The sequence below is a fragment of the Sciurus carolinensis genome, chromosome 1, assembly GCF_902686445.1.
Source record: "Sciurus carolinensis chromosome 1, mSciCar1.2, whole genome shotgun sequence".
NCBI lineage: Eukaryota > Metazoa > Chordata > Mammalia > Rodentia > Sciuridae > Sciurus > Sciurus carolinensis.
The window spans coordinates 192,395,517-192,422,418 of NC_062213.1; the positions used below are offsets into that span (position 1 = coordinate 192,395,517).

The 26,902-nt window shown below is 47.9% G+C and overlaps 1 protein-coding gene and 1 pseudogene across 2 annotated transcripts in view; one reads left to right on the forward strand and one right to left on the reverse strand.

The window, feature by feature from the left end:
• On the reverse strand, positions 1 to 18,755 carry LOC124966080 (myosin regulatory light polypeptide 9-like; annotated as a pseudogene).
• The window catches only part of Cnr2 (cannabinoid receptor 2), a 22,180-nt gene continuing 11,395 nt past the window's right edge, over positions 16,118 to 26,902 (forward strand). For both annotated transcript variants that reach the window (XR_007103831.1, XM_047515764.1), the window contains exon 1: positions 16,118 to 16,269. The gene's annotated coding sequence lies outside the window, so the exon portion shown is untranslated. The remainder of the gene's footprint in view (positions 16,270 to 26,902) is intronic.

A 26,902-nucleotide genomic window follows, 5' to 3' on the forward strand; every position in this document is an offset into this window, starting at 1 on the left:
ATGACTGAGAATAAATACAAAACAAGAAAGACAAAAGCTGTAAAGCTAAAGGGCATGCAATAGGCTCTTAAGAGAAAAATCTCAGAAATACCCAAGGTGGCAACAAGGAACATTTGGCTGGAATTTTAAGTTCTTTTCAGTCATCTTTGTCTTTTGCTCCGTGTTTAAGGATGCGCGTGAACTCCATGTAATTGAAATTCCCCTTTTTGTCAATAGGGGCTTCTCTGTACAGCTCACCCACTTCCTCACCTGTAAACCCATCGCCCTGGTGGTCAGCTGCTCTCTCAGCTAATCCTCCCGAATGGTTCCAGTAGCTTCTTCATCAAAGCAAGCAAAAGCATTTCTGATGACATCTTCGGGATCTGTGCCATTTAACTTCTCACCAGACATGGTGAGGACCATGGTGACATCGATGGGTCATGGAGCCTCGTTCACCATGGCATCCAGGTACTCATCCGTGGAGTCTCCCCAGTGAGGCAGGCATATCATGAAATCTTGTCAGTGAAACCGCCTCTGTTCTGGTCAGTCATGTTGAAGGCCTGTTGAACTCCCGAATCTGCGGTTGATCAAACGTGGCAAACACAGTGGATGTTGCACGCTGAGGACGCTTCTTGGTGGTCTTGGTCTTTGCCCTTTTGCTCCACGTGGTGTTGGTCAGATTCCTACACAGCCACGAGAATCAAGCACCTTTGAGAATCCCGCGCTGCCTCTATCACCACCCTCCAACCCGAGCCGCTGAAAACCGTGCTATTCTTTTTAAAAACAGTGACTCTGAATTGTAATACAGAATAAAACCTAAATATTTAGAAAATTACTCAGGTCTTTTGCCCTTCAGAATTAGTCTATCACCTCTTCATCTCAAGTATGAACACACGTGGAGCATTGGCATCTTGTAAACACATATCACACCCTTACGCTGCTTCCTGCCGTAGACCAGATTTTTTGTTTGCATCATTTCCTTTTCTTCTCACTCTTAGGTATGTGCTCTTTTGATCACTGTAACAGAAGAATAATCTGGGGCTCAGATGCCTTAAAACTGAAAGACTACAGAGCCCAGGTTCTGTGTTCCCTGTAGAGTCTGTGTCTGCCTCATTTCTGTGTCTTCCCAGCACCTAAAAGGTGTTTTGTGCCCAGCCCAGGAGAACTGACAGTTGCCTGGCCACCAGGGCCAGCTGGGCAGTATGAGGCCTCCATCCTGCCATCTGGCTGAACCAGGTTCTCTGCCACAAGGTCAAAGTCAGATGGCCCTCAGGAGAGCAGTGTTAAGGGTTTTTAACTTGTCCCACTTTCCCAGTACCTTCTCGATTTAGCTCCAGCTCATTCATTAATATTTACCAAGTACCCACAGCAGCTCAGAGCTGACAACGACACGACAGAAAAATAATACCCTCTTCAGGACATCCAATACAGCCTCTGTCTGTCCCCTGCTGCTTTCTAAAATCAGTTCCACCAACACAATCCAATTAGCGGTTCTCAGTTCAAATAAAATGTTGGTACATACAGCCTTGGGATATGGATCACCAATACTAGGAGCCAAATGCGGAATAAATATGCATGTTTAATACAAAACATTTATTTAGCAAAGATTTATCTCATGCTTCCTTTGTGCCAGGTCCTCTGCCAAGCCCTGGGGACACAGCAGAGAATGAGGCTCCACTGGGTCCTAAAGGAGATCAAAAACTGTTCCCTTTACTTCATTTATCAGCGAGGGAAGCTGGTGCCTGGGGAGATAGATTTCCTCCATTCTCCAAGACTCAAGGACAAGCAATGCGAATAGTAAACACAAAAAAATCAACCTGCTAACTTGGAGTTAGAATTAGCAGGTTGGAGTTAGAAGTCAACCTGCTAATGCTAAGGAGGGGATTCCTGCACTTGATAAAATTTTTCATAGGAGAATCTGTTGTGATTATGTGTCAGTGAAGTCAAAATCAGTGAAACTATCACATTAACATTGCCTAATCTATAAGTAGAAGTTGAACACAAAGGGGCTGGGGTTGTGGCTCCGTGACAGAGCACCTCGCACGGGTGAGGCACTGGGTTCAATCCTCAGCACCACATAAAAACAAAGATATTGCATCCCACCAAAAGAAGAGTCGGACACAAAGAAGTTGTTTCCGAAAGCCTCGCTTTGGAGGATGGGCAAGTCGCAGGCCGGGGCTCACTGTTATTTGAGACACTACAGTGCCAGGTTGGCCACAGCTTGCTGTCTAGCTTTCAGGCTAGGTCATTTCCCTGTGAGTGTGTCTATTTCAAACCAGAGGCTGGTGTCGTCCTTTTTCTTCCTCAAACTCATCTATGAATTCCGAGTGTCAACTGTGAATGACTGCAAGTCTGTCAGCTGATGGCTTATTTCAGTAAGAAGCAGCAAATTCTTGGAACCTGCCAGAGGATAAAATGGAACACCTGCCCCATGTTTGGACATGCTTCAGAACTTGGATTCTGTTGCCAAACTGGTATCAAAACACCCATCCGTCTCCACGTCATGAGTTCACTTCCTGGGGAAGCATCTATGGTTCCTCCTATAAGCTCACGCACTGGAGAAGTGGCAGATCTGTTGTCAGCCATGACAATCATCTCGGTCTAATTACTCCATGGGGCACAGGAAGTCTAACCTTCTGTGCCTCCTGTGACTCTGGTCTGGGAGTTCAACATTGAAGACCTTGAAAGGATTCTGACGCTCAAACACCATCCCAGAATACCAGAACTGTTGGGGATGTGCACATGGGTCTTTGAAGTCAGCCACTCCCAATCTTCTGTTCTAGTTGCAAACTACTGCTGTAAGCTTTCCCAGGAGTAATCTGGTGTAGCACTGCATGTCTGAAGGAGCCCCCCTTATGTAATTCTTGACAAGAAAGTGAGAAAAAAGCTCCTGAACATCCAGGCTTATTTAGACAATCCCTTGCCCCCTTTACTGGGAAACTGGTCACAGGGGAACTCTACCAGTGAGCTACATCCCCAGTTATTTTTATTTTGAAACAGGATGTCACTCAACTACCCAGGCTGGCCTCCAACTTGAGATCCTCCTGCCTCAGCCTCCTGAGTTGGTGGAGTAACCACCGTGCCTGGTTTAGATTTGCTTTTAAAAGTGTTAATCACACAGGTGAACTCCCAGGCTCTGCCATCCGGCTCCTTGCTTGTCTGTTGGTTCCAACTGCTCATTTTTTGACCCACTTCTGGATCTGAGCCTCTAGTCCCTCAGACCAGAAGCTGGGTGAGCCCAGAGTTGGGCAGTAAACTTGAGAAGAATGACCAAGAAAGACCGAGACTGGTAACTAGGTCGATAGAGGGAATCTGGAACATCCCAAGGGACAAAATGGAATAGAGGAGTCGTCGACTTACGTTTAAGACCGTGACAATGCCTGTCTCCCAGTGTTCATATCCTTGGCACGAAGAGGACACACGCAATCCCCAGGTCAGAAATAATGGGAGCAGGGCTGGTTATGTAGCTCCGTGGTAGAGCACTTGCCTAGCATACGTGAGATCCTGCGTTCCATCCCCAGCACCGAAAATTTAAAAAATAAAATTAGAAAGGAAGAAAAGTCAAAGTGGAAGACGCCAAAGAGAATCCAGTAAGACATGAAAACTCTCAAGCTCCCAATGTTTGCTCGCCGGCCATCTCTGAGTTCTTGGAAACACATTTGCTGCATCACTTTCTACTTAATATTGTAAGAGCCCCTTGTGTTTTTAACTTATTCTAAATCTACCCCTTCAGAATGCTTCCATATCCATTATTTCATTCCATCCGACCAAATAGGCGTGACTGCCATTCTACAGATGAAGAAACTGAGGCTCAGAGATTCTTGCAGCAGATTCTCAAGTTTGCAGCAGAGATCTTGTATTGTAAGCATTTTCATTAAAGTTTTGTCTTGTTACGTAATACTTTTAACTGTGAAAAGGCAGGTAAAAATAACAAAAAACTTAATGTCTCACCTACCAGACATAACCATGGTTCACTTTTTTTGTGGGGGCAGGGGAATGCTGGGGCTCCAACAAAGGGCCTCATGCATGCTGCTCATGAACTCTACCACTGAGATACACCCTCAGCCCCAATCTTGGTGCTTTGAAGTCATGTTCATTCAAACAGCCTTTTTTCTGTACTGAGAAGCAGGATCAGTAGTGTTGATGGACTCCAAAGCCTATTCAGAGTCCAGTCTTAAAGCTCTGGTTTCCTAGCATGTAACTGACTTTGGCAGGGTATTTAACTTCTCTGCTTCCATTGTCTTCTCTGTGAGAGGAATAAAAACAATACCTACCATTCAGTAACACTTAGTGTAAGGATGAACTAAATCAACATCACTGAAGTACTCACAAAGCCCTCGATTACTGAATGTTTTTGTTCTCTTTACAAAAATGATTATAAATGGTATGTGCTGTTTTCTTACCTGTCTTCATTCACTTTTGAAGCTGTGTATTGTGAACGTGTTTCCATGTATACATAAGTACATGGTTATTCCAGAACTTTCTGTTGTGATCATCTCTCATTCATTTTATTATCCTCCACTATTCCCAATTTTTTGCATATTCCACATGCTAAAGTGAAATATCCGTATAGATAAATCTTCATTTCTTTAACTAAATTTCCTTTGAACAAATTCCCAAGAGTGAAATTACTAGGTACAAGGTAAGTATAGGAGATAGGATTTTGATACATATTACCAAATATGTCTTCTTCAACATATCCACGCAGGACCCCACCATCTGGGTACAAATAAGGTCCCAGTTTCCAGCTTTGAGGATGCTGCTCCCCTCCTTGTTATTCACAGCTGCTTCTCTGACACTGGATCTGTAAGAGAAGCTGGTGAATACATCAGCCAGGCGTGGTGCCGCACACCTATAATCCCAGCCATTTGGGAGGCTGGGGTGGAAAATCCCAAATTCAAGGTCACCCTGGGCAACGTAGACCCTGTCTCAAAATAAAATTGTAAAAGGGCTGCAGCACAGTGCTTGTGCAAGGCCCTGGGTTCAGTCAAGCCTGGCATCACCCCGACACACACTCACAAGACCATGTTATATGTGGTCCTTTTATAAAATACGCCTGTGGGACAGCTCTTTCTTCGGGGTAACATGGAGCTAATAAGGGCTACTTATTTATCACAGTTGACAGCTTTCATAGCTGTCAATTTGGCAGTTAATGAGCCACAAACATCTGGAATTTTCCACTGACTCAGACAGGCCAGTATTTGTCCTCTGGCTCATTGCTTGGATTTGGGAAGAGGCTGTAAATCAAGCTTCCATGGCCCAAGAGCCTGTATTTTGCCATAGCAGAAACAAAACAAAACATATTGACATAGTTTTTATAGCTGATTAAAACCGCTTGGCCCAGTTGACAGCATGGTGTGCCTTCCACTCTGGAGAACGGCAGGCAGCAAGGGAGTATCCATTACCAACAACTTCTTAGACACTGCGAGCAGAAGGACATTCTGATCTCTGATTCCAGTTCACTGGGGGTGGATTTTTTCAATATCTCTTTACCTTTGACTGGCAGCTCTTTATTTTGTCATAACTGTTGCTTATATAATTCATAAGTACAGTCTTCCACATATTACAAAGTCTGGCTCGCTAGATAATAACAGTAAGTACTGAGCACTGTACTAGGGGCAAGACTAAGCCACTGTGTGCATCTTACCTCATTTTCCCCAATCCTACTAAGGTCAGCGCTATTATTGTCCCCATTTAACAGATGACAAAACTGAGGTTCAGAGTGGTAGGTTCAGTGATTTACCCAATGTTATGGTGTCTCCCAAAACCTCATATGTGAGACAATGCAAGAACATTCAGAGGTGAAATGATTGGTTTATGAGAGCCTTAATCCAATCAGTGAATTAATCCACTGATGGAGATTAACCAAGTAGTAACAGAAGGCAGGTAGGGTTTGTCTGGAGGAGGTGGCTCCCTGGGGACTCCTTTGGCGTATGTATTCCGTCCTTGTTTAGGGAGCTGGTTCTCTCTCTCTCTGCTTCCTGGTTGTCACATGAGTCACCTCCCTCTGCCACACTCTTCTGCCCTGATGTTCTACCTCATCTCAAGCCCCAAGGGATGGTGTTGGTTGTATGGGCAGAGACTTCTGAAACCATGAGCCCCAAAATAAACTTTTCTTCCTCCAATTGTTCTTGGCAAGTCTTTCAGTCACAGTGGTAAAAAAACTAACTAAAACACCCAAATTCACCTACACAGAACTTAAACCTGGGTCAATCTAAGACCAAAATATTTTTTTTTTCTTTTGCCGCTTGCTTTCTTGTTTTCTTTCTTTCTTCCTTCCTTTCTTTCTTTCTTTCTTTTCCTTCCTCCCTTCCTTTCCTTCCTTCCTTCTTTTTCTTTCCTTCTCTCTTTCTCTCTTTTCCCCTTGCTCTTTCATTCTCTTTTTCCCCCTTGCTTCATGGTCTCACTGTGTTGCCCAGGTGGCCTGGAAGCCTAGGTTCAAAGGATCCTCCCGCCTTAGTCTCCTGAGTGCTGGGACCATAGACACCTGCCACTGTGCCCTACTCTGATACCCAAGCTTTTGTGTCCACCATCCTGCTGCCTTAGCATAGTCTTCAGAGTCCCTGTGGCTAGGAAGTGCTCAGAATGAGCGAGCCACCTCTCTGGGTCCAGGTTCTCATCAGCCCAGTGCACATATGTCATTGCCAATCAGAAAGGAAATAAAGACCAGTCACCCTGGTGCATGCGTCAGCCACTTGGGAGGTTGAGGCAGGAAGATCACAAGTTCAAGGCCGGACTGGGCAACTTAGTGAGACCCCGTCTCAAAATAAAATTTAAAAAGTTAAATTAAAAAGACTGGGAATAGGGGCTGGGGAGATAGCTTAGTTGCTAGAGTGCTTGCCTTGCAAGCACAAGGCCCTGGGTTCGATCCCCAGCACCCAAAAAAAAAAAAAAAAAAGAATGTAAAAAAGACTGGGAATATAGCTCAGTGGTGAAATAGTTCCTGGGTTCAATTCCCTGTACCTCCAAAAAAAAAGAGAGAGTAAAGGTAAGGAAGCCTATACCTCTGGTCTGCATGTCCATCTTTAGCTAGTACCACACTGTTTTGATTATTGTGGTTTATAATAAGTTTTGAAATCAAGAAATATGGGACCTCCAACTTCAGTCTTCGTTTTCAAGATCATTTTGGCAGTTTGGGGTCCCTGACATGTCATCATTTTTGCTAGACTCTATTTGCTAGAAGCTAGTCATTAGGTCCACCCCATTCTCAGAAGGAGATTTCACAAAGGATGTGAATTCCAGGAGACAGGGGCCATTGAGAGACATTACAGGAGCTTCCTACCACAGAGCTAACATCTACCCATGATTTAATATCCTAAATCATATATATACACACTCACATAACCCTCATGAATCTGGAACGATTATTACACCTAGTTTGTCATAGAGGGAACTGAAACCTAAAGAGATCCAACTGTTTACCTGTGGCCCCACATCTGCAAAATGATAGTGCTGGAACTGAAACCCAGTCTGCCCAGCTCCAAAGCTGTATTTTCGCCAGGCACAGTGAGGTACTTGCAGCCTCAGATACTTGGAAGGCTGAGGCAGGAGGATTACTGGAGCCCAGGAGTTGGAGGCCCAGCTGGGCAGCTTAGGGAAACCTTGTCTCCAAAACACAAAACAAAACCAAAAACTATGCTTCTGAACCATGGCACACATGACTGCTGCTTCAATATGTCAGATGAATGTGAAATATTATCCATCATAATTTAGAGCTTTGCTATGCATTTTGCAAAAGTCTCAGTTTCCTCCTCTTTGGTAGAATGAGCGCCTTCAGCTGCACTTAGCATTAGTCCAACAACTGGAGAAATCCTTCTATTTCGGTTCAATGTCAACTTCTGGAAGTTTACTACTCGCTGTGGAAAAGGGAAGACAAAGCCACCCACATAAGCACGTTGAAGAATTCCCCTTCTGGCCACGCTGGAAACTATTTATGTTCTCTGGGTTTCCATAAGGAGGGCCTTAGTCTGAAGGAAGATTTTGGACCTAATTTCTTGGGCATCTGCTGACTAACTTCAAAATCTCACTCAAACTTCCCCAGAGTTTCTGGGTCAGGTCACACAAGAGAACTTTGTGAAAACAAGTTTCCACAGAGTTTTGGTTTCAAATAACTCCCCCTCAGCTCCTCCTCAGTCAGAATCTGACACTTGGAAATGGGCGGCCTCCTTCCCACCCTGAGGAATGTGTCAGGGAGGGTCCCTCGGAGCCTTAAAGTCTCTTTGCTTCTCTTTCTTCCCCTTCTTTGGTGACCACATCTGCAAACTCTCAAGAAAGAAAATGTTGGGTTGGATTTAAAGCCCCAAGTAGAAAGCTTGCATTAGAAGTGTTTCAGGAATGTTGGGGAATTTTAAAATGTGTTTTTCAAGGCGTTCTTGTTTTTATTATGCTTTTATGAGCAGATATAATTGCCTTAGTTCTTCAACTTAAAGGAGGAATCTAGTCCATTCAAATGTTTTCCCTGAGCTCCAGTTCAGTCCTTGGTGCTGGGTTAGACGTTAGCTAGGTTCAGGGATGAATTAAGACATGGAGCTTTGCCAGTGGGATCCAGAAAAAGGAACAATTAGATGTGCTATAAAGTAGAACAGGCCAAGTGCTATACAGGAGTTATAAGTAACTACCAAAATGTTTCCTCACCCCTGCACACGGCCCTGCTTTCCGGTACAGAGTCCATTCCCAGACTTGCACAATCTATCTTTGGAGTTTTGCCCACGGGAGCTGGTGTTAAGGGCAAGACAGCCTTGTTTTGAATCCCAGCTCCCTCACGCAGAGGATGCATCACCGAACATCTCCGGGGCCGCTTCCTCAGCATACAATGTATGGACCTCGATTGACTAGTTCTGTCTGCCACGGACAGGTAACTAAAGTGTCAGCATGCAGGCCTGACGCCCAGTCCCGTGACCCTGCTCTTCTCACAGGGGAGGATGCTGGGAGGCAAGCACCATGAGGACCAGGATTTTGGAAATAGTTCAATCAACTTTCTTCTCCTGGAAATTCAAGATAAGCCTATCCGCAGCTCCTCTAGCCAACTCTGGGTCAGGAGTGCCCAGTCACTTGGACGCTTGGGCATCTGTGCAGAGTGGAACCTGCAGCTGCTGAGCCCCGTTGCTGGGTCACTGCTGACCCAGCCAGCCCAGTGGCAGGAAGCGCCTCGCTCTGACCCATTTCCTTTAGCACTGTGTGGGGACCTGGATTCTGGTCTCCCAGGGGCTTCCTTCTGCCACTCCCTTCCCTTTGGACCTACTTTGGTCCCCAGCCCTAAGTCTCTCTGTCCTCCCTCCACTTCCCTGAGTTCTTGCAGGGGTCAGTGAGGGGGATTTATCAGGAAAAGCCACCCCTCACAATGTCCAGGGGCTTGTCACCCCTTGGAGGCTGCCTTTTCCCGACCCTGTTCTCTGTGTCTTGCTCATGGCACCAATGCCCCTGAGCCTCTGAACACGGCTTACACATTTTTGTCTCCCCGAGCACCCCTTCTAGATCTGTGAGAGGAAAATAAATACCCGCTTGCTGGATGACAGCTCTGGCCCGGGGAGGAGTGAAAACTGATCGATTGAAAAGCGGGTGTGTGGAGGGAAGACTTCCTGGAGGAGGAAGCACCGGAGCCGGGCATGGAAGAAGTCAAGGCCAAGCAGATGAGCAGAGGGCAGAGAGCACCACAGCTGGGGGAACCAAAGGCGGGGAGGGGGACACGCAGGCAGACTAGAACCCCAGACTAGAGAGGAGGCCCTCCAACAGCGCTTTCCAATTCCAGTGTGATCCACGGGCGAACGATAAAGATGGCCTGTAATCCCATCGACTCAGGAGAGCCAGGCAGCGGGATCACAGGTTTAACGCCAACCTGGTCAACGTAGCGAGACCCTGTTCAAGATAATTTAAAAAAAGGGCTGGGGGTGTAACTCAGTGGTAGAGCACCCCTGGGTTCAATCCCCAGCAGGAAAGGAAGGAAGAAGGGAAGGGGGTAAGGGAGGGAAGGAAGGAGGGAGGGAGGGAGGGAGGGAAAAAGAAGAAAGAATGAAAATAGCAAAGAAAATAGAGCCTAAGCCTCATGGTAAGGCTATTGCAGTTTCATGAAATTGATGTTGCAATTTTGCAGACAGTGTGTATATATATATATATATATATATATATATATATATATATATATATAATATAATCCAGTATATATATAATCCAGTATATATATATATACTGGATTATAATTAAAATGAATCTTCGTATGAATTTTTTTATTTAATTTTAATTTTTTCCCCCGTGACGAAAATTTTCTTAACTCCCTGTGGGATCCAGCCTGTTCATTCCACAGACTGGGGACTGGGACTCAGGCAGAGTTAAGAGAGGCTGAACTCTAGGGCAGGGATCACTTGGGTCTCTCCCAGGACTCTCTCCATTCCCTCCCTCCTTTCTGCACTAAGGGAACAGATAGGAGTGAGCTCTTAAAGACTAGGACTTTTATTATTTTTACTATTTAAGGACACTCAGCATCTATTCATTCAACAAAGACTTTCTGAGGTCCAACCAAAGGTTGGTTATTTGTGCCACGTACTGGGTGGGATGAAATTTTCAACAGTAGTATGGGACTTACTACCTGCCATTAGTTTTCCTTTGGTTTAATTATTAAATTTTTGTTCAGATTGGGGATGTTAAGGAAAAATTATTCTCACTTTTTTTTTTTTTTTTTTTTTTTTTGCAGTGCTGGGGATTGAACCCAGGGCCTTGCAGTTGCAAGGCAAGCACTCTACCGACTGAGCTGTATCCCCAGCCCCTTGCTTTTCTTTTTTCTTTCTTTCTTTCTTTTTTTTTAAATGGTAAGGAAGGGCTGGGAACATAGCCCAGTGGTAGGGCACTTGCCTAGCATGTGCAAGGTCTTGGTTTGCTCCTCAGTATTACAAGAAGAAAAAAAGAGATAAGACTTTGTTGAAGACTGTTATAGTAGCAGAGAGACATTGGGCTTAACTCTGAATACTTCAAGGACCAGTGGGGATTCACAGTCAAGGAGCAGAGTGGGGGGATCAGTAGATGGACATCACTAAGAGGAGACATCAAGGATTGGGGACTCTTGCTAAAGGCAGGCCAAGGATTTCTACATCAATGGTGGGGCTTGAGGAGCATGGTCATATAACATGGTGGGGGAACTGATATGGAAAGTTCAATCCTGGTGCAGATCCAAGAAGGAGGACAAGGTTTTGAGAAAAAAGAAAAGGAAGTTTTTATTGATTTGCTAACAAAGGAGAAGGCAGCGGACTCACATCTCAGAGACCATGATTCTGTCAGGGGCAACAGTAGGTTTTTAAAAGGGGACACAAAGGCTAAAAGTTCCAAGTGTTCCTATCAGGACTCATAATTGATATCCAGATGGTAGCTCGAGAGATGGCCGTTTCTTAGATCTGCTGGTACCAGCTCCCAAGTCGGAATTTCTTCATTCCTGAGTTAGTGAGCCAAAGGACAGATAACTCCGCCCAGGACAGAAAGATTGTTAATCTTTTTCTCCAGAGTTAAGAGAGGGGGAGCAGGAAAAGAAGAAAGAAAAAAAAAAAAAAAAAAAAAGGCCAGTTTTAAAATAAGCCCCTAAGTGGTCAAGCAGCCATGTTTATATTCAAAGCAGGAAGTGGACTCTTGTTCCAGGATGATTTTAAAGGATTCTTTGCTAAGATGGGGCTGGGCAGACCAAAGACAAGACAGAGCCAAAGTCAACACCTAGTTGAAAAGACAAGGAACCTAACTAAAGTCTGGCCAAAGAGAGAATCTTGGTCAGTGATAGAATCTGTATTTATCTTGTGTTTACATTAGTCCCTGTTATTTATCTGGTGCTTTCTTTCTTTTTTCTTTTCTTTTTTTTTTTTGACATTTAATTGCTAGGTGGTATAAGTATTAGGAAAACTGAGGCTTAGACATTAAGTAACCCAGCCAAGGTCACACAGCTGTGCAGTGGCAGAACTGGGAAGAGGCCCAGGTCCATCTGGCCCAGACCGTGTGGACGCTCAGAGCCAGAATCTATTTTGAAAATCCAAATCCAGTCTTCTGCTACCAGAGACATCCGCCATGGTCCCTTTGGGGGCAGGAGGCTCTGTCCTGCTGTCTGAGCCCTGGGGCGAGAGTCCAGGCTCAGAGCCCTGCCTGCTCTCAGGCCAGCCCAGCGTCTGCTCCTGGAGCTGACACACTGGGCTGGCAGGGTGGCATCCACCCACGCGTCTGGCTGGGGCAGGTTTCAGATCCTGGAAGCCCAAAGTCCGGCTCACACTCCGGTTCCTTCACTCAGCCCTGTCTGATCTCTGCCACCATCTCTCCTCTCCCCGGCCCTGAACACCTGGGCCCTGAGCTCGCTCGCGGCCACCAAGAGAGACACATCTAAAGTCGCCAAGGCTACCACCCGATGTGGACCGACATCAGGAGGCAGTTTGGGTTTCTTCCTTACATTATATTGAGATTTCCAAATGTTTGCATTCTTACTTCCTTAGGGGGACCCCTTCAGTCTGGGGCTCACGACCCTGGTGATCTGCCAGGTCCTGCTCCGCGAGCTGATTGTCCTCCTACTCCCAACACGGCTGACCCCATTCTGGGAATCCCTAGGTTGAAAAGTATCCTTGACTTTAATCGTGTCCTTGCAGGGCTGGCTGGGGCTCAGTGGTAGGGTGCTTGCCCAGCATGGTCAACATCCTGGGTTTGATCCCCAGCATGGCAAAATAAACAAGTAAATAAGTGTGTCCTTAAGAAGTATGCTGTAGCCAGGTGTGGTGGCACACCTGTAATCCCAGGGACTCAGGAGGCTGAGGCAGGAGGGCAAGGGTGGCAAGTTCAAGGCCAGCCTCCACAACTTAGTGAGATCCTGTCTCAAAAAATAAAAAGGGCTGGGGATGTGGTTCAATGGTAAAGTACCCCTAGATTTAATCCCTAGTACCAAAAAGAAGAAAAAAAGAAAAAAAAAAAAAAAAAGCACGGTGGGCATTCTCTGAACTCATTACAGCTCTTGGAAAAGTGCCATTTTTAACAACTTTATTATATTCCAACAAATAGATGTACCACACTTACTAAATAATTCCTCTCTTATTGGACATTTAGATTGTTTCTTGGTTCTCACTATCATAAATAATACCACTATGAACCTCTTTGTTCATACGACGACTTTTTAAATGTAGATTTCTACACATCAATTACTGATTCAAAACAATGGACGTGTTTAAAACGATTCATGAGAGTGTCAAAAACTTGACACACATTTTTTTCACATGATACCTACCTTACTCTTTGAAGCTTCCTAGGCTCAGAGGGGTCAAGGTTGCACATGTCACACAGGGACAGGAACTGGCTAGAAATGGAATTTCAGGCCCACTTCAGGCCTTGTTCAGTCTGCTCTGCAGGTGATTTTGATCATGTGAAACTTAGAACCTTTGACAGTCTTCAAGTTCCTCTTTTTTGGTGGGGGAGTCCCAGGGATTGGACTCAGGGGCACTCCACCACTGAGCCACATCCCCAGCCTGTTTTGTATTTTATTTATAGACAGGGTCTCACTGAGTTGCTTAGGGCCTTGTTAAGTTGCTGAGTGAGGCTGGCTTTGAACTCTCGATCCTCCTGCCTCAGCCTCCCAAGCTGCTGGGGTTACAGGTGTGCACCAACTGGCCCAGCTAATTAGTTTTTTTTAAAGTGATAACAGTATAACAGGGATTTGTTTTGTTTTGGTCCTCGAGGTTGAACCCAGAGCCTAATGTATGCTGATCACCTGTCCTACCACTGATTCACGTCCCAGCCTTTTTATATTTTATTTAGAAGCGGGGTCTCACTAAATTGCTTAGGCCTTGCTAAATGGCTGAGGCAGGCCTCGGATTTGTGATCCTCCTGCCTCAGCCTCCCAAGTCACTGGGATTACTGGGCTACACCACTCTGCTGGCCTATATTCCAGGGTACTAAGGGCACAACAGAGCAAGTTATCTCCAAGGCTTGCAGACGCATGTTGTTTTTATTTTCCCCAAATAATTCAGGGACCAACATCCACATTGGACCCCAAAGCAGTCAGATGGTCCAGACATGGTAGAGGCTGCTTCCTGTAGACTGGTAGGAATCGTGGCCCTCCCAGGGACATTCCTCACTCAGCCCAGTAGCAGCCACACTCTGGGCCCCCGCACAGTACAGACACATCCAGTAGATGGCAGTGTCCCCCAGCACAAGGGCCAGTGAGGCTGGTTTTCTGAGCAGAGGAATCCATTACTGGACCCTCACTTGCAAATGCACCAGAGAAAAAGAACAGACGCTTCCTGGGTGGGCCCATGAGCCCTGCCAGGGCACCCCGGGGACTTGGAGATCCTGCCCCTTACCAGCCATACTGTCTAGTGCCGTCCAAGGTGGGTCTCAGGACCTGCAGCATGGACCTCACCTGGGAGCTGGTTAGGGATCCAGATCCTTCGGTCTCACCCCAGAACTAATCAGAATCTCTGGGGGCCGGGGCCAGCCCTCTGTATTCTAACTGGTTAATCAATCTCTGGTTGATTCAGTTGCTTATGGAAGTTTGAGAAGCACTTCTTATCTTCAACTTCCTCGTTCTAGGAACGGGGAAACCGAGACCAGACAGAAGAAATGACTGTCACATGAGAACTCGGTTTCCCGGTGTTCTTCCTTTCTTCCTTCGTTCATTTCTTTGCTCCTCCACGCACCCCGGCTGCCAGCACACACTCCGGCTGCCATGGAGAGTCGGCACGCGGGTTCCGCCACACTATTCTTCACACGCCTCCTCAAAGCTGGGGTCTAGGAATCAGGGTCCTGGAGGCTGCGAGACCTGCTGGAGCTCATCCAGCTCACTCTAGTGTCCAGTTCTGCAGCTTCTACAGAAGTCAGACGGAGGCTGCAGGAGGTCCCCAGTCTGTGTCTCCCCTGGGCTTCTTTGTTCTTTGTTGGCACCCCAGGGTTCTCTGTCCCAATTCCTTGCACTTGGTAGAGGCACAAGAGCTGAGGCTATCATGATGCATTCCCACAAGGTTTTATCAAATTAAAAGTGCCCCCAGCACCGGGTTTGCACCAAAAGGACCAAGGCTAGGTCCAGACCAGGAATTCTCGAACTTGGCATGGTAACATCTTGCGCTAGGTTAAGTCCTGACTGCATCAGGACTAAACTGCCCACAGAAGGATATTTAGCAGCATTTTTGGTCTCTGCCCACTAGAGAGCAGCAGAACCCCCCTACCAGGGTAAAACAACCAAAGAAGTCTCTGAGCATGGCTAAATGTCCACTCTGCCTAGAGTTTCCAAGTAACTTTTTTAATTTCAGATAAACAAAGAATAACTTCCTTTTGGGTTTTTGTTGTTTGGTTTTGGTACCAGGGATTGAATCCAGGGTACCACTTACCCACTGAGCCACATCCCCAGCCGTTTTTATTTTTTATTTTGAGACAGGGTCTTGCTAAGAGGCTTAGGGTCTTGCTACATTGTTGAGGCTGTCGTTAAACTTGTGATCCTCCTGCCTCAGCCTCCTGAGCCACTGGGATTATAGGCGTGCCCCACGAAGCCAGGTGAAAATGTTTTGTCGTTGTTGTTTGATCGCATAGCATTTTGCTTTTGTTTTTTGGCGCTGGGAAGTGAACCCAGGGCCTCATACATACTAAGCACATGCTATCCCACTGAGTGACACTTTCCAACCCCTCACACAGCATTTTTAAAAGATTTGACTTTGTATTCTACTTTCTAAACTTAAACTTGAAACATTTGGCAGTTGGGTCTGCACCGCCAAGTGGAGGAGAGCTGAGGTGCCTGCCCTCTTAGGCACCAATAGTCCCCTCTGCCCCATGGTCCCCCCTACTCCCTCTTGTCCCGTACCCATCTCCCATTTATGGTCTCTGCCTGGCCTCTGTAGGCATTCACACTTCTAAGCTCTGACCTCATACTGAGGACGCCTGGAGTGGAAGGAATGTCCTTTTGGGGAATCTAGGTAAGGCTGGCACATTATCCCCATTTTGCAGATGAAGAAACTAAACTTCAGGCCAGCTAAGTGTTGTGACATCCAGGCCAGATCGGAACCCAAGTCCCTTGACTCCACAGCGTGGGCACAGGCCCCACCCTGCCCAGAGTTCTGTGAAAAAAAATTCAGCTATAGGGGCAAGAGCACTGTGGCACCAGGGACCCAGAGGGGAAGTGGTAACCAGGACGGAAGGACCTCTTCACATCCACTCATCTGTGAGAAAGTGCAAAAGCAAGAAAAACCTGGCTGGGGGCAGCAGCTCAACAGGACCTCTGAGCAGGACCAGGACTTTGGAGTGGGCAAAAACCAGCGGGGACAGACCCCACAAGCTCCCAGGGTCCAGCCTCCAGCAAACGTGAGTCACATTTTTAGTTGATTTATTTAGACATCTTCCTCATTCCAAAAAACCTGTGTTCTTGCCTTACCCCCTCCCTCCAGAGTCAGAAGCTGGGTGGGCCTGTCTGGGGCAGGGGGTGAGGTCACATCAGGACACCTGCAGGCTTGTGGGTCCTCCTTAGACAGAACCAAGAGTCAGAACAGGCTTTTGTCTCACCACCACCATGAAAACCAGACCTTCACATATGGCTTTGTGGTGTGCTGGGCCTGCCTCTGAGGACCTTTCGTGGTTGAATTCATTCAATCCTCACGACTGTCTACAGCGAGCCCCGTTGCCACTGCCCGCTTGGCAGAACAGGGCTGCGACTTACCTCGAGTCACACTGGCATCAGACAAGAGTGTCAGTGCATGCCTGTGATCCCAGCTGCTCTGGAGGCTGAGGCAGGAGAAGCTTCAGTTTGAGCAACTTGGGCAACTTTGCAAGATGCTGTCTCAAAATGGGAAATAAAAGAGGCAGGGGATGTGGCTCAGTGGTAGAGCCCCTGGGCTATTAAAAATTGAAAATTAAAAAATGGTACTGATGAGCATGCCCTGGGACCAGGGCCATGACTGAATCCTGACTCTGCCACCAGTAGCTCTATGGCCTGAGGCTACTCTCCCACTCAGTTTCCTCTCCTGTGAAATAGGGGACTGAGAACATTGCTCCCAGGCATAGTTAAGTGATGTTGGCAGCAGGTGGGTACCTGCGCTGGGCTCAGTATGGCTCTGGTGGAGATTTTGCTGTGGATTAGAGATGAGGATAAGATGAGGCCAACTTTCCCTAGAATGGGTGGCAGGGAGATACCTGGAGGGCATGAAGCCCAGGGCTGAGGCAGAGGAGGGGCTGAGGAGGGGTTCAGGGAGCCTAGGGAGAGGGTCCTGGTTCCAGCTCGGTAACCACTTTGTGGCTCAAGGGAGGTAGCCCCCTCACCTGCCCCGAGCTGCAGCTTTGTTCTTGGCCAGTGAGCCGTCCTTTCCCCTTTGGCCAGTCCAAGTGGGCAAAATGGCAGCCGGCCTCCGCTGAGCAGAGCCTCCAGTACCGGTCTTTCCTCTTCCCTCCTTTTATACTCTTGCTGTGTGTCCTCAATGTACATAAAACCTTTTATTTATTCCAATGGAATCTCACTCAGTAGGATTCTGAGCCTACATCCTACTGGGCTAGTGGGAAACAGCCTCAGTGCCCACGGAGCCTCTCTCCTCCTAGCTGCAAACGCAGGCCCTTGGCAGATATCCATTGCCCTCGTAGGCTCGATCCCCTCTAGTCGGGCTGTGCCTACTTCTCTGGCTTGCCAGGGGTCCCACATGAGACTACTGGGCTTTGTGCTTGACCATGGGGCTGGGCCACCCAGCAGCTTCTCCTGGAAGTTGAGGGAGCAGAACCTGGTTTCCAACACTCAAGGGGCCCATGGCCTGTGGTCCCTCCCCAGTCTAGGGGCAATTTCTGCTTTCTCTTTGGCCACTCTTCTCTCCCTACCCACCTGGCACACAGCTTGGCCCTCCCACTGACTCGGCTTCTCACGAAGGACAGGAAGAAGGGTTATTTTCAAATAGTTTCTGCTTTTACCTCAACACCTACAAAAATGCCCCAGACAAGAGCGACAAAGGGCACTCACTGAAGCAAAAGTGACAGGCCTGTCTCATCCGTAAGGGAAACCAGGCTCGGCAGCAGTGGAGACTTGGCCAGCGTCACGTGGCCAGAGAGGAGAGGAGCCAGTGTGAGTGGAGACCAGCTCCCAGAGCCCAGCTTCTGCTGTCAACTGCGGGGCCACTCCGAGACCCCAGACCCCCTCCCCAGTTAAGTCAGGTGCCCTGGGGTCAGTCACAGCACGTTCCCACCGAGACTCCCATCCTGAAAGGAAGTTGTGAGGGGAGGGCTCGCTTTCTTCTTCAGTCGCCACCTGCCGCTGGGGCTCACTGACACTTCTCCGCACCCCGTCCCCGCCCCCACTTGCAAGGCGAGAAGCTCACACGGGCTTCAGCCTCAAGGGGCACCAGCTGGTGGGTCGATCTGAATCCAGAGCCAGGCAAGTGGGCGTGGAGAGCACCTCCCAGGTGCTGAGGTGCAATTCACTGTCATTGTCTTTACTGTCACTTCAGATGCCACAGCACCAACATCCTAAGACCCTGAGCTGGTGGCAGGAGGGGAGCCGAGCATAGGACTGGGACTGGTTCCCCCTCCCAGTGCTGGATAATCCCATCCAGCAGTCACTTCGCACTGCCTGCTCCATGGCAGGCCCGAGGCTTGGCCGTCGGCCTGGGAGAGTCCCCACTTCCACAATGTGCTCAGGGGTGTCGAGGGCATTATCTTCTTTCATCCTCTCCCCGGTCCTACAGGGCATTTCTTTCTGTCCCAGAGTAAAAAGGGGAGTCAAGGTCTAGCCAGAGTGACTTCTTTGCCAAGACCAAAAAGCAGGAGGACACAGTGGGAACCAGGCACAGCATGGCCCTTAGCCTCACCTCCGCCATGGGGCTAATGCAAGAGTCACCCACCAAGATCAGGGACCCAGCGTCTCTCAGCAGAGCCCAGAAAAGGGCAAAAACACTTCCTCTTCCCTCCATATCCTGGGGAGTGTGGGTGCACCCTGTCCCCACCCCATGCAGTGAGGACCTCAAATGCCAAAGAGAGAAAACCACAGACAGGGGCAAATCCATGGGGTGGATGGGAGCAGGAGGGGTCCCCAGGGTGCTGGAGCCAGGGAGGGAAGGCTGCGGGGACCCCACGCAAACAGGGAGGAGTGACTCCATGTGCAGTGTCCTGGGAGCTTGTGGCTTCTCCTCGCCCCTCCTCTCCTTCCCACCTTGCCCCCACTGCCAGGGGAGGCCACCAGAGACAGCCCCCACCCAAACTGCTGCTCCCTGTTCTTGGTGGCTCCCCTGTCTCCCTCGGGGTTGTGGCCACCCATAGTTCCTCTTTGAGAGCCACAGCTGCACTTAAAGTGTTGCCTCTGGCAAAATTCATTGACTGTCCTCTGCGTCTCTCTGTGTGGATGGGTTTGGGTCCTGGGCAACCTAATAGAGCTGGAGGCCAGGCAAGGAGGCCTGGGGGCAGTGGATCAGACCCTTGCTGAGAACCAGGAATGTTTCGGGAAAACTAGTGTATGAGAAATGGCCAACAAAGCGGGAAGGAGCCAGAAGACTGAAGAAAGAGGGGGACAGACCCAGGACTGTACAGAGCACAGTTCGTTAAGGGTTTGTGGAAGCCTTTCTTGGGCGTCAGCAAGGCAAACATCAACTAAGAAACAGTCGAGGTGTCAGTGACCAGCACAAAATGCTGATTGTCTTAACAACTTTGTTTGTCCTAGAGGGTTTGGGATGGGCGCCAAGCTCACCTGGCAGGCAAAAATGGTAATTACAGTCAAGATGGCAGTAGTCATGTCAAGATGGATCCCTACAAGGGAGGTGCAGGAAGCTGTATCACCAACTTCTCCAGTCCTCCCTCTCATGGGGTCATTCTTAATACCCACGTCACAGATGGGGCCACCAAGACTCAGAAACAACAGGTAATGACAGACCTCAGTGGAGCCCAAATCTCTTTTCTACCAGCTTTCCTCACCAGGCAGAGAGATGCCCCGGAAGATTTATATCATTCAAAGCCCATGGTACCTGTCTCTAGTGCCTAAAAAATTAGTAAATCATTATTTTAATATTTAAAAGGTTTGGGGCAGGTTGGGGGTGTAGCTCAGTGATAGAGGGCTTGCTTAGCATGTGAGAGGACCTGTGTTCCATCCCTACCATCAAAAGAAAAAAAAATTTTTTTGTCAAGGTGAGAGCTTTCTAGAATAAATGAAAGAGACAAGCTATAGTTAGAGATGACCAAACAAACCATTATCATTATGAGTCACAACTAGACTACTACTGATTTGTGCCCTGGAGTGGCTTTGGTTCATGTTTGACCTTACATGGTTTTTATTCTTAGTTGTTTAGTTTACACCCTTGATGAGTCAATGATTAAAAGCAGGAAGCACAGGAAGTATAGGAACTATGTTGCTGAAAATTCCAGGAAGTCAGAAGGAAGATGGCGATTCCTTTGTAAATTTGTCTCAAGATCCTTACGTTGTTGGGGCTGGGGTTGTGGCTCAGAGGTAGAGCCAACACCTAGCGCATGTGAGGCACTGGGTTCGATCCTCAGCACCACATAAAAATAAATAAATAAAAATAAAGGTGTCCACCTACAACTAAAATATTATATATATAATATAAAATATATTATATATATAATATATAAACTTCCATAATATATAATATATAAACTTCCATAAAATAATGGAAGTTGCATTTACCTGACTTTTTTTGTTACATAGCATATCAGGGAAATTCTAATGCTTCATGAAATGTTAAGGATTGATCAATACCTGCAAGGCACATTAGGGACCTGAGGCCTACTTTATCTCTCTTTGTAACAAACAAAAAATTATTTTTCAAAAGGTACAAATTAATTTTTTTTCAGCAACAGAAGCAAAAAAAAAAAAAAAAAAAAAAATTCAAACCCTCAGGTAGTGAAAGAGCCCTCCCCCCTTGTCACAATTCCGTCCACTTCAGTGCACACTTAGTTCCCAATAAAATATCACCTTACAATTTGTTGAGCAGCCCTGACACAAGAGTGTCAAGAGTTTAAACTAAACGTAACACACATGCAACTTGTAAAATGCAGAGAGGCCAAAATCTGGCTTCATATAGCATGCATATCAGTTTAAGGTTTAAAACAAATGCTAAGGAAAGTTTTTAAATGATGCACTTATCAAAAATAATCTATTTGACTTAAAGTCACTTCCTTTCTTGTGGACCATAGAAAATGATGAAACGGCTCGAGAAGTTCCCAGTGGGGCTTGTAAAATTATCTACTGCTTATGAAACAAGTTTCTGAGTTGAGAAGTTGGAGATGGTCAAGTCCAACCCCCCCCCCCATTCTATTTTATTTTACTGTTTAAATCTTGATGTGATCATTAAGAAACCAGACAAGAAAAAACGCATTCCTAGACACGAAACATCACAACATAGCACTTAATGACTCTTAATTACTAAGTGACAGCCAGGGACTGTGCTCTGCACTTTCTATTTCTGCATTTCTGTTCCATTTAATCCTCACGCCAGCCCTGGGCAGAGGTACTTTCATTATGCCCATTTTACAGATAAGGACCCTGAGGTTCAAGAAGGCAAAGCCATTGGCCCAACAGAGCACAGCAGTAATAAGGAGCAGAATTAGAATTCACAACTGTGCGTCAGGCTGCCTCTTAAACCTCTTGTCTACTTATTTCTTTCTTATTCTCAGTTGGTGGTTAGTTATAAACCATAGACCTGGAGGAGGAACAGGAAATAACAGGAGCAGCAACAGGAAATTGAGATCCACGTATTTCAGAAAAACTAGATCCCAGTGTAGAGAATCACTCCGCCAAGGCTGAAGGGACTGTGAGGCAGAGGAAAGAAGCGGACAGTGCAGGATGGCAGCAGTGCAGTTTATTGGGGACATACGGACGACGTGTGCCTTGGGTGCCAACAAGATAGGATCCCTGCATCCCCAGGCAGGAGGAGGAGGTGTATATGCTAAGCCTGACCAAGGTGGGCCACGGCCGCTGGAATAGACCTGGCCTTTCTCAAAGTTATCAGCAAGTTCAATGTCAGTTAAAAAACAGAGCGGGTTGTGAATGGCTAGCACAAAACACTTAGTTGACTATCTTTTGTTTTGGTTTTGGTGGATTTGTGTGTGTGTGTGTGTGTGTGTGTGTGTGTGTGTGTGTGTTTTAATGGTGCTAGGGTTGTGTTCTACCACTGAGCTACCTCCCCATCCAACAGCTAACTAGCTTAACAACTTTGTTTGTACTATAGGGTTTGGAATGTGAGCCAGGGTCACCTGACAGACAAAATGGCATTTCAGACAAGATGGCTGTAGTCAAGTCAAGCTGGAGCCCTACACCAGGCCACCTTGCAGGGTAGGGATACAGCTGGGTCTGATCCCAGATCCCAGGCCAGAGATCATAACTTGCTTCTTCTTCATGGTCCCAAGAACTAAAATCCAAACAGATCCACAAGTGCACATGAATTAATTCTGTGACAAAGGGGCAGGTGGAACAGGCAGGAGGCTCAACTCCCCAGGTGCCTTGCCCAGCTTCCCAAGGCCTGGGCACCCACTCTAGTTTAACTCACCCATCCACCTCTGTCCAGCTGTCCCTGGAGGGTCCTCACAGCCCTTTTGTCACCACCCCCAGATCTTAGCCACTCCTAGCCCAGTGAATCAGCCCTCTGCTGGAGTCCCATTCCACTAGGTAGAGAAGGGAGGTGGTGGCGGCACCCTCCCTGAGCTGATGCGCAAAGTGCAGAGACCGGTGCCTGGCATGTGCAGGGTGAGCACTCGCTCAGCTGCTACTACTGCCACCGCCACCAGGCTGCTTCAGGGGTGAGCCTCCCTCCAGGGCTCTGCACATGCTTCCCCACTTTCCGCTTCTGTGGGGAGAGTCGCCTGATTTGCAACCTCCCCAGCAACCCTACAAACGGCAGAATCGTGACTGAGGTGGGGATCTGGCCAAGCCAGGAAGAGGCAGAGCCACCTGGAGGGAACCACAGGCCATTAAGAAAGGCCGCACATGGTGGGTGGGCCCTGTCCTCCTCGTGCCTGTCACCTGAAGCCTTCTCTGTCCTCCTGCACTAACCTTTCTCGGTTTGGAAGTTTCCTTTCCTACAGAGAGTGCTTCAGGGCCAGAAGGGTCCCACCCCAGGTGATTTTCACAAGGTTCCCCCAATGCCTGCCCCCCTTCCCAGCAGCTAAGATTTTACCAGTAAAACCAGGTGCGCTGGCACACACCTGTAGTCCCAGCTATTTGGGGACCTGAGGCTGGAGGATCCCAAGTTCAAGACCAGCTTGGTAGCAAGACCCTCAAAATAAAAATAAAGAAGGACTGGGGATGTGGCTCAGTGGTAGAGCAACCCTGAATTCAACCCCAGTACCAAAAAATAAATTATATACATATATATATATATATATATATATATATATATGCATTGTGTGTGTGTGTGTGTGTGTGTGTGTGTATGCATCGTGTATACACAGATCACTGAGTTTCAAATAATTTTCTGTAGCAGGCTTTCTTTGAAAAAGGGCTATGGGAGCTAGGCACGGTGACTTGAAAGGCTAGGCAAAAGGATCAAAAGTTTGAGGCCAGCCTCAACAATTTAGCGAGGCCTTAAGCAACTTAGTGAGATTCTGTCTCAAAAATAAAAATATAAAAAGGGTGGGGATAAAAAGAATAGCAAAAAAAAAAAAAAAAAAAAAAAAAAAAGGGTGGAGGCTAGGGATGTAACTTGGTGGTAAAGCACCCTTAGGTTAAATCCCCACTCCCCTCCCCCACCAAAAAAAGAAACAAAGAAAAAAGGTAGGGCCATTTTGGTCCACATTATAGATGAAGAGCTGGGGACGGGCACTCAGTGGAGTCCCTGGTTGTGGTGCGGGGCGCCCTGGAGGGGCGTGACGGAGGGCTACAGATGGCACGTCCTCTTGAGACCCAAACCCTGGGGTCCCGAGAAGCAGCCGTGGGAACCTGGTGCTATCGATATTTTCAGAGGCCCTGCAGTTGCCCTGGAGAAGGTGGCAGGAGCCCGCTGAGCAACCAGGAGGCCAGGCAGGGTGGTGAGTACCGGCTGGGCTCTGCCCCGGGACCCGGCTGGACAGTTCAGTCCACCTCTTCCTGGCTCCTGTCCTTGTCTGTGACAGAGACGACGGTCCCGGCCACTGGGCGCGTTCACCGAGTCTGCGCAGGGAGACGCGGGCGTTAGAGCGGCCGCCTGGGCTCGGGTGGGTCCGCGGCTGCCCTGCGAGCGGCGCAGCCGGGCGCGCCCTTCTTGCCCACGTTCATTTCGTCCGCCATCTCTCACGGCAAGCGGGTCGGTCGTGTCCACTCAAAAATCTTAGAGGCACGGCTCCGGGAGGACCCTCTTGAGCCAGAGCACTGTCAGCCGACGGGCTCAGGAGGCTGGGCAGCTGCGCCCAAGGCGCACAGCGAGCAGACGCCAGGAGCCCCTGCTCTGTTGACACGCGTGCTAATGCCCTGGTGTCCTCGGGTGGCACTGAAGCCCTGGTTACCTAAAGTCGCCCAAGGAGGAATGGAGGAAGCGGAGAGGCCAGTGTGGCCCAGAGGCCCTGGCAGGCAGAGCGTCAGGGGTCTGAACCCCAACTCTGCCACACAAGCGAGTGACCTGGGTAAATCCATCCTGGCCCCATCCTCAGGTTCCTCGCTGCGAGAGAGGGAAAATGAGAGTGTCTTCCTCTGAGGGCGACTAGGGGACTAAAGGAGACAGCCCACTTCTCTGTGGCGGGAGCATTTAAAATCTGCTCTCCAGGGGTGGGGTTGTGGCTCAGTGGTAGAGCACTTGCCTGGCACATGCGAGGCACTGGGTTTGATCCCCAGCCCTCATAAAAATAAAAAGATAAAATAAAGGTGTTGTGTCCATCTGCAACTAAAAAAAATTTTTTTAAACTACTCTTTAAGCATTTTTTTTTTTCTGGTGCTGGAAACTGAACCCAGGCCTGGATTGTGCTAAGCCTGCACTCAGACACGACCCAGTCCCAAAGAGGATAATTTTGATATATGTATCATAACATCACATGGTACTCCTTAGAGATAATAATCATTTATCAGTTACAAGTCAAATAAAAAAAAAGATTTTAAAGAATAGATAATATGGATTTGAACAAAAAAGAGAGAAAGACAATGAGTGTAACAAGAGTCTTTCGTGGTGCCTGCCACAGGGGTAGCACTCAGACGCAGTGGGGGCTTCATTTCTTTATATACTTCCACCACAACCAGAGTTGAACGCAGAAGCAGATGTGTGAATCCAGCTGCGTTCTCCTAAGCCAGGCAAGAAAGGGATTCAGATGTATTTTCTAATAGTATAGTTTTCAAAAACTATGTTATTTCTATTAACAAGTAATGGCTTGTTAAAGGTTTTTTTAAGTTACCCATTTTATTTTATAATACTGATAGATGTAACCCACATCAAAAGCCCTGTAGCGCCCGGGGGAACTTTTAAGATGGTGAAGGGAGCTGAGGCCACAGTGTGGTTTCCAGGCTGTTCTACACCCCGGTTCTCAGCCAGCTCCTCTGCTGTGGCTAACCACACCACTTCCAGGCTGGCAAGACCTTCTGAGAGCTCACCAAAAAGCCACTCCTAGAGGCACGCCCGAAATTCCAGCCACCCAAAAGGCTGAGGCAGAAGGATGGCAAGTTTGAGGCCAGTCTCAGCAACTTAGCAAGACCCTATTTCAAAATGAAAAGTAAAAAAGCACTAGAGAAGTTGCTCAGTGGTAGAGCACCCTTGGGTTCCGTCCCCAGTACTGGAAGGAAAGAATAATCCCACCCTGGTGAGAAGGGACTACTACCCCGCGGTCAGCTGTCAGTTCCTTGCAGGAATAGAAGTGGAATCCAGATGTGTCCTTGATCCAGGGCTCCTGCCCTGAGGACAGGCTGGTGGCTGCTGACTCTGCCCCAGCTGCTTACAGTCAGCCAGGCTTGTCTGCAAAACCCTCAGCCCCACAAATCCTGAATAGAAAGAGGATACTCCTCCTCTGCCTTCTCATCCCAGCCTTCCAGGCTGCCTCTCACCTCCCTCTTTGACCTTCTCCTACCAGCCCAGGAGCACAACAGAGATGACCTTGTCACTGTCATTCATTATCAACTAGCAAAGAACTTGAGCCCCAGAGGAGAAAGCTGTAACAAGTACGCCTTCTATAGAAGATGGATATAGGCCGTCAGTAACAAAGGGCTCACCGTGCCAGCCTCTGTGGCAAGCGTGGCACTGTCTCAATCAATCCTCATGCCTCACCACCAGTGAGACAAGTACTGTCTGCTGTTCCCATTTTACAGATGAGAAAACTGAGGGAAAGTGGTGAAAAAAGTGAGCGACTTTACCCAAGGGCACAAAGTTAGTAGTATTTGTCTGAGGCACGATTCCAAGGCCCAATGGCCAAGGCAGCTCCTCCAGGTGAGAAGGTCAGGACTCTACCAGGTTGATGGGGACAGAACTAAAGTCTAGGGAGGCATGAGGGAGCAAAATTGGTCAGAAGAAGAAAGAGTCAAAGAAAGAGAAAAGGGATGTGATCTTCCCCTGGGAGTAAGGACAGTAGACGCCTGTGTCCCCTGTCTGGGCCCTCCGACTGCCACTTGCTGTGGGTGTCTGGGTAAGTGACCTACCCCCTCTGAACCCCTTTGCTTGGGGAATGCTGCCTGTCTCCCTGGACAGCTGGGGTGTAAATGATCCAGTCTGATATGAACGTGGGCTCCATTCGGCTGTTCTCTGAAGAGGAAGTCACAGAAGCACGAGACAGCTGAAAGAGGAAGATGGTTGAAAAGACTCAACCAAACCAACCTGTGGGCAGATCTTGAGCTAGTCAGTGAATTTACCAGCATCTGTTTGGAGGTGGGGAGGGGAGAATAGCAAAACCGCAGGCAGGGATCCCGGGGCTTCGGAGGAATGAAGCCCAGTGACGCCAGGGAACTTCTTGGTATCTCCAGGCCCAATTTCCCCATTTATACAGAATGGAAAAGAATAACGATACCCAGCTTGCAGGGCTGTTTGGAGGCTTGCATGAGGTGGTACACAGACAGAGCCGGTTCAATGCCAGCTGC